This window comes from Astatotilapia calliptera, chromosome 14 (assembly GCF_964374335.1).
Source record: "Astatotilapia calliptera chromosome 14, fAstCal68.1, whole genome shotgun sequence".
NCBI lineage: Eukaryota > Metazoa > Chordata > Actinopteri > Cichliformes > Cichlidae > Astatotilapia > Astatotilapia calliptera.
This window is the reverse complement of record NC_137435.1, coordinates 21,504,229-21,510,536: the sequence shown is the minus strand read 5'-3', so window position 1 is coordinate 21,510,536 and position 6,308 is coordinate 21,504,229.

The window sequence follows — 6,308 nt, the reverse complement described above, 5'->3', positions numbered from 1 at the left end:
CTGTTAACTTATTATCATCTTGTCTTACTCAGCCAATCACATGGCAGCAACTGAGTGCATTTAAACGCGTGGACGTATTAGGACGACCTGAGGATTAGAATGGCAAAAAATGTGATTTATGTGACTTTGAACGTGGCATGGTTTTTGGTGGCAGATGGAATGGTCTGAGTGTTTCAGAAACCACTGATCTTCTGGGAGTTTCCCCACACAACCATGTCTAGGGTTTACAGAGAAATGTATGGCAAGAGAAATATCCCGTTAACATGGGTTTTCTGGGTCAAAATGTATTATTAATGCCTGAAGTCAGAGGAGAATGGTCAGACTACTTCAGCCTAAGAGGAAGGCAAAAGTAACTAAATTAACGACTTGCTACAACCATGGTATACATAAGAGCGTCTCACAACACATGGAACCCTGAAGCACATGGGTTACAGTAGTGGAAGACCACTTCAGGTGGCACGTCTGTCAGATAAAAACAACAAATACTGACAGAGGCTTCGAGCAGGATGACATGCCATGTCACAAAGCTCAAATCATCTCAAACCTATGTCTTGAACATACATTCACTGTACTCCACAGTCGCCAGATCTCAGTTCTGTAGAGCACATTGCTGAGAGCACAAATCTGCAGCAACTGTGTGATGCTATCGTATCAACATGGACCGAAATCTCTGAGAAGTGCTTCCAGCACCTTGTTGAATGTGCACCACAAAGAATTAAGGCTGTTCTAAAGATGAAAGGGAGGTGCATACCACTGAGTGCACATAATATAAAAATCTGATCATATGAACTTCAGTGAGACACTCATTCTTCTATTCCAGATGGATGACTCAGAGTGTCTCACTTTTCCACAGTGTTTTTCTTGATTAGCATCAGCGCATTTTTAAAATGTGCATTTGGACTTTGCCTGTCATTTTTCCAGCATCTGAAAGAATTTTGTCCACCGTGAACCATGAAGGCATAAGAGTACAGTATAGAACAAAGCACAGGTGCAGCTATGATGCTCTTGATGACCCCTGATCCAACAGTCTGGAATAAAGTTGCAGATTCAAAAAAGAACCTGTGACTGTGACCATGTGACTTTTCTTTTCCTTGAGGTTGCATTTTGCATTACACGCATTTTCCCTTTGATGTCCTTTAGAGCAATCAGTGCAACATTGTTAAACTTGTTCTTTAGTCTTAGCTAAGTGATTCTATTCAGTTCTCTTCTCATGTCAAAGCTTCTGTTCTGTCCTTTGGCTCCGTTTTGCTGGCATTATAAACGGTAATGTCAAATCCACTTGATCTCCAACTTGATACAGTAAGGGATTAAATATCGAGTGTTGGACTCTACCTTTCCATTTTCAATCATTTCATTCGTCTATCATCAGATTCAACTTAAATGTTGGCAGCTGACCCAGACAGTTGGTATCCTTCATATTTGTTATTTTCAACAAAGCACCATACCCAACACAGCTGGACATATTCTGATCATGCATGAGCATTCACTCATATTCTAGCATAGGTATTGACTTGTGATTTATGTATTCTGTCCATTATTTTGTCTTTGATGCATTGCCTGCCCTGGCCACTGTTCCCTGTCTGATTTCTCTCTCAGTGGGGCCAATTATCTCAGATCCTGCATCCAAATTCCTCTTCTGTCAGATGAATGACTCTGCAACCCCTCTGAACATGAGTGCGTGTTCCAGCACGCGTGTCTCTCTGTGTTCTGAAACATTTGTGCGTGCGCCTCAGTGCTTTGCTGTGTCCCTGTGCATTTATACTCGGGCGTGTTGTGTAATGAGGCCTTCACCTGTCTTCTGCCATCTCCGTAATTACACTGCTGGCCAGTGCGAGCCCTCGGTCGTCTCAACGGCAGACTCTGTTTATCCTACAAAACAACAGCTGGTCAGGCAGGAGAGCATGTGGCTGCCCTCTCCCAACATGATAACAACACTCTGCTCTTTTTTTAAGCATTCAAATAAATTAAACCCATTTATCACTGTTGGAGGTGATATCAGGTGCAATATCAGTAAGAATTCAAGCTTTAATCTCTAGTACGGAGCATTCACTACATTCAGTACAATTTGTATCCACTGTATGTGATGGTTTTGCTAAACTGGTAAAATGGCTCATTAAATGATTGATGTTCAGTTCCTCTCCTATTTTCTAATAATTTCCAACATTGCAAACCAACAACGTTTGTTGCAATTTATTATACTGATGTTGCACAGTTTTTTTTTTATAACACATGGATCAGTTTCATTTACTTGGAGATGGGAAGAATTTCTAAACCACTTTCAGGGCCTTCAGTGTCTTCCAAGCCTCCACTGGCTTAAAACCCAAGGTTTGAGTTTCATTTTTAGAACTGAAAGAAAACATCCCATGCCAAAAGCCCAATTTAGAAGCTAATGAATGATCCAATAATGACTCAGTGACAGAATCCTATCCTTTGTCAACCCCAGTTTCCAGAGTCAAAAATAAAATTTGGACCTGAAAACTCAGATATCATTTTAACATTACATTTCTCATTTGGTTGGCCATACACAAATGTCTTAAATACTAAGGGGAAGAAGTTAGCGTTAACATTGCACCAAGTGGAAATGCTTGAAGCTGCACAGTAATTCAGGTATTCCTCATGCCATCGTTCAAGGGCAGTTTCACCTTCAGCACCAGCCAAAATCTCAAAAGCAATGTAATGGTGAGAACACAAGTGGAATCACTTCTGTAACCTGAGGCATGCCATCAACCTTTGAAATGCAGGACCGGTAGCTATTTGCCAAACTCCTGCTGCTGGCATCTTTGTATTGTAATTAGCTGGGACCACAGGATGAAGAAACCAGATGCTGCCTTTTAAAATAGTGACTCTGATGTCTGCTTCTCTCTGGAGACGTGTGAGCAGATGATTGGTAGTTGGAGAAAGGTGAGTTATAAAAACTGCAGTCTATCAAAGATATTCTACATCTGCCAATGGTGGTTATGTCTTTTCATGCATATGGAGAAAGAGAAGCATGAAATTAGTAATAATGACAAATCATCAACACAAAAATATTACCATTCCTGCAGAAGACAAAAGATTAGCCTATTCAAGGACTAACAGGGAGGGGTAAGGATGGGCAGAAATAGAAGCTAAAGCAGCAGATCTTATGTTGAAACATTTTAACCGGTCAAAATATTTAGAGGTCTGAGAAGTGTGTTTGGAGATCCATCTGATCTGTGTATAATCTCTCTGCCAGAATGGCAGTCAGCTGGGATGAAGTCCTATCCTCTGATAATTGCTATGGCAAAGATCTGGCCACTATAAATGAGCAAAGTTGTGAGCTAAATAATTTTCCAGTGCCAGCTATTTATAGACCAATGTTCAGACTAACCCACAGTATTTAATGAATATGGGGAACTTGTGACATGATATTTTCCACAACCTAAGGCCAAGAAAGCCAATTGATGTTTTTACTGGCATTGGAATGAAATGCACCTTTTAGGGCTACACAAATATATAAAATGGAATAAACATATGTTCCACCACTTTTGGGGGAATGCAAAAATATTCAATTTCTATCAGGTTTAATTCAGAGACAAGACTTCTAAAGTAATTTGTTATAATCTAAACACTAGATTGTAATTTGAAATTAGATTTGCTGTCTTTTGGTAAGACTCATACCATACTCAGACACATGCTGTCTGCTCTAACACAAACGCCATTGAGAAGCTAATATTAGCTTAGTTTACCATACCATAGCTAGTTAGTAGCTAGCTAAAGAATTATTTTCTTATGTTATAAAATGAAGTTGCCATGTAATACAGGTTCCTCTTCCCACTTGTTACAATGCAGCCTGTTATACTATACTAACACCAAGAGTGCAATAGACAAGCATGCAGAAATTGCAGTAAGTTGCAGTTAAGCTGTAGTACCACCAAGGGGAGATTTTATTTCAAGCCATCATCAAAATAATCACAGGAAATCATTTAAAGAGACATTACTTACACATTTACATGTAAGTACAAATTAGCCACCTAGCTTAATTGTTGTAGGATAGAAGGACCCAGGAATGTACTTGCTTGGTCACTCGGACTTCTTGGCTTTAAACATACTATTTCCCCCTCCAGATATTGCAATTTCTGGATGTACTGCAGTTTCTGCATTTCATGCTTTGCCATGATATTGGGTTGGTTGTTTACATGCTAAAAATAGGTCATTTTAGTCTGGTGTTAGGTGGCTGCCAGACATGTGTAATTCAGCCTTTGTGGATATAAATTATATGCTACTGTTAATAGATTAAAATGATAGTGTTCATAAGGTGTTAAAACTAAAACCAGGTCATATTAGCCTATTGCTAGGTGGTTGCTAGGCAACATGGTGGCATCAGAAAATATTAGGCATAATTCAGTGTGCGTGATTATAAATAGGATGTTCTTGTCATGAAATAAAAATCATACAATGTGGTTAGTCTTATAGTTTACAAATTATAAAGAGGGGTAATTTTAGCTTGTTGCTCTGGTTGCTAGGCAACATGATGACTCCACATTATCCTATATAGATAAGAACCTTCAGGCATTGAATAGATACCTGATGGTCTAGGAGGTGTAATATTTTATTATTTTATTTTTGTGTATTACTATAATATGTTTATTAGTAGTAGTAGTAGTAGTAACTGTCACGACAAAAGAATTTTCACTAGAGCTGGAATAAATAAAGCATAACTTGTATTTTAGATGTGTTGCTTTGATTCAGATACATTACTGCTGTTATTTATTTTCCATAATGTTTACAGTTGGAAACTGTCACCACATTAACTTACACATCAGAATAAACATAGTGATATTGCATTCAGAAAATGGATGTGTATACACACACACATACACACACACACACACACACACACACACACACACACACACACACACACACACACACACACACACACACACACACATCTAGTGTCCCAGAATCTGTGGAATGGTGTTTCTGAGGCCTTGTTGACACCACTCTGTCTCCCCTCAGATTTAGAGGGCAACTCCCCCAGCACTTTTCTATCTTAAATGCACACACAGCTGTCACAGTGGGCCATAGTCCACCCCGCACAGAGATGCCAGCACAATTCACGCTGTGTTATTCAATCACCCCAGAATTGGATCTCTGTGACAATGGGAATCCCTGGGTGAAATAGTGCTTGGTCCGAGGCTGGCAGAGCAGCAGGGTGATAAAATTCAACCGGTTTGATCTGTTTAATCCTCTGGGAATGGCCTTGGAATCCTGCGATGGAAAGGTTCAAGTGATCTGTGCTTGGACTTTGTCCTTCTGTGGCCCCTCTGTGTGTGCAGGAGAAAGTGTGTTTGTCAAGGGGGTTTAACACTAGGTCAGAGATAACACAGTTTTTAGCAGCTGTCAAGTGTGAGGTGAGGTGAGATGTTTGCTTTGATGAAATGTCAAAATCCTCTCTTAGCACGAGCATAATACAGAATATCAGGAATCCACAAAAGAACGAAAACCTATTCTCAATTTAGTTTCTATTAAAGGAAAGCTGTGGATGATGAGGCTTCAGTTACAGCAGTGCAAGAAAACAAACAATAAATATAAGAACAGTAAGAAAATAAATATACACTTTAGGACTCGGGGTAAAGGGATCAATAACAATTTAAAATTTATAATTTACAGTTTGATGATTTAAAGTCTCACACAAAGGGGAGGGGGGCGGCTGCTTCCAAATAGAGCACATTTCATTCATAATGTTTGAAATCCAAGCCTATTATGTATTCATGATTTGAATCCCGGGTTGTGCGAAATCCCAGAAATACACCTTAGACAAAGTGAATCTGTGAACTAAGGCGTGGGTCTATTAGGTTATGTTGTGGTGATCCTCGAGTTGGGGGACTTGTGTTCATACTGGAGTGCAAAATTAAAACCAATGGAAGATGGACAAGAAAAGTTCAAAGCCATCAGGTGCTCAGTTTAGAAAAAATAGAAAAGAAGAGGAGGAGAAACGAGCAAAAGATACAGGTAAGCAGATGTGTCGTTGGATAATGGCAGGTCATGTATCCTGAAACAATCAGAATCAGAATACTTTAATATTAATCCCTAAGGAAATAATGTGGATTACAGTTGCTCCAAGAAGAAATGGTAAATATAGCAACAGTAACAGACTAAACTCCAAACATTATGTTACAGATGTTGTCAATTGTTGATTTGTCCTGTTCTCATTGTATGAGTGTATGCATACTATGCATACACTCTCTCTCTTCATGTGTGTGCGTGTGTCTTTCTCTGGTGAAATTCAGTCTGGTTCCGACAACAGTTTTATGTTAATGTACAATCCTTAATATGTTTTATGT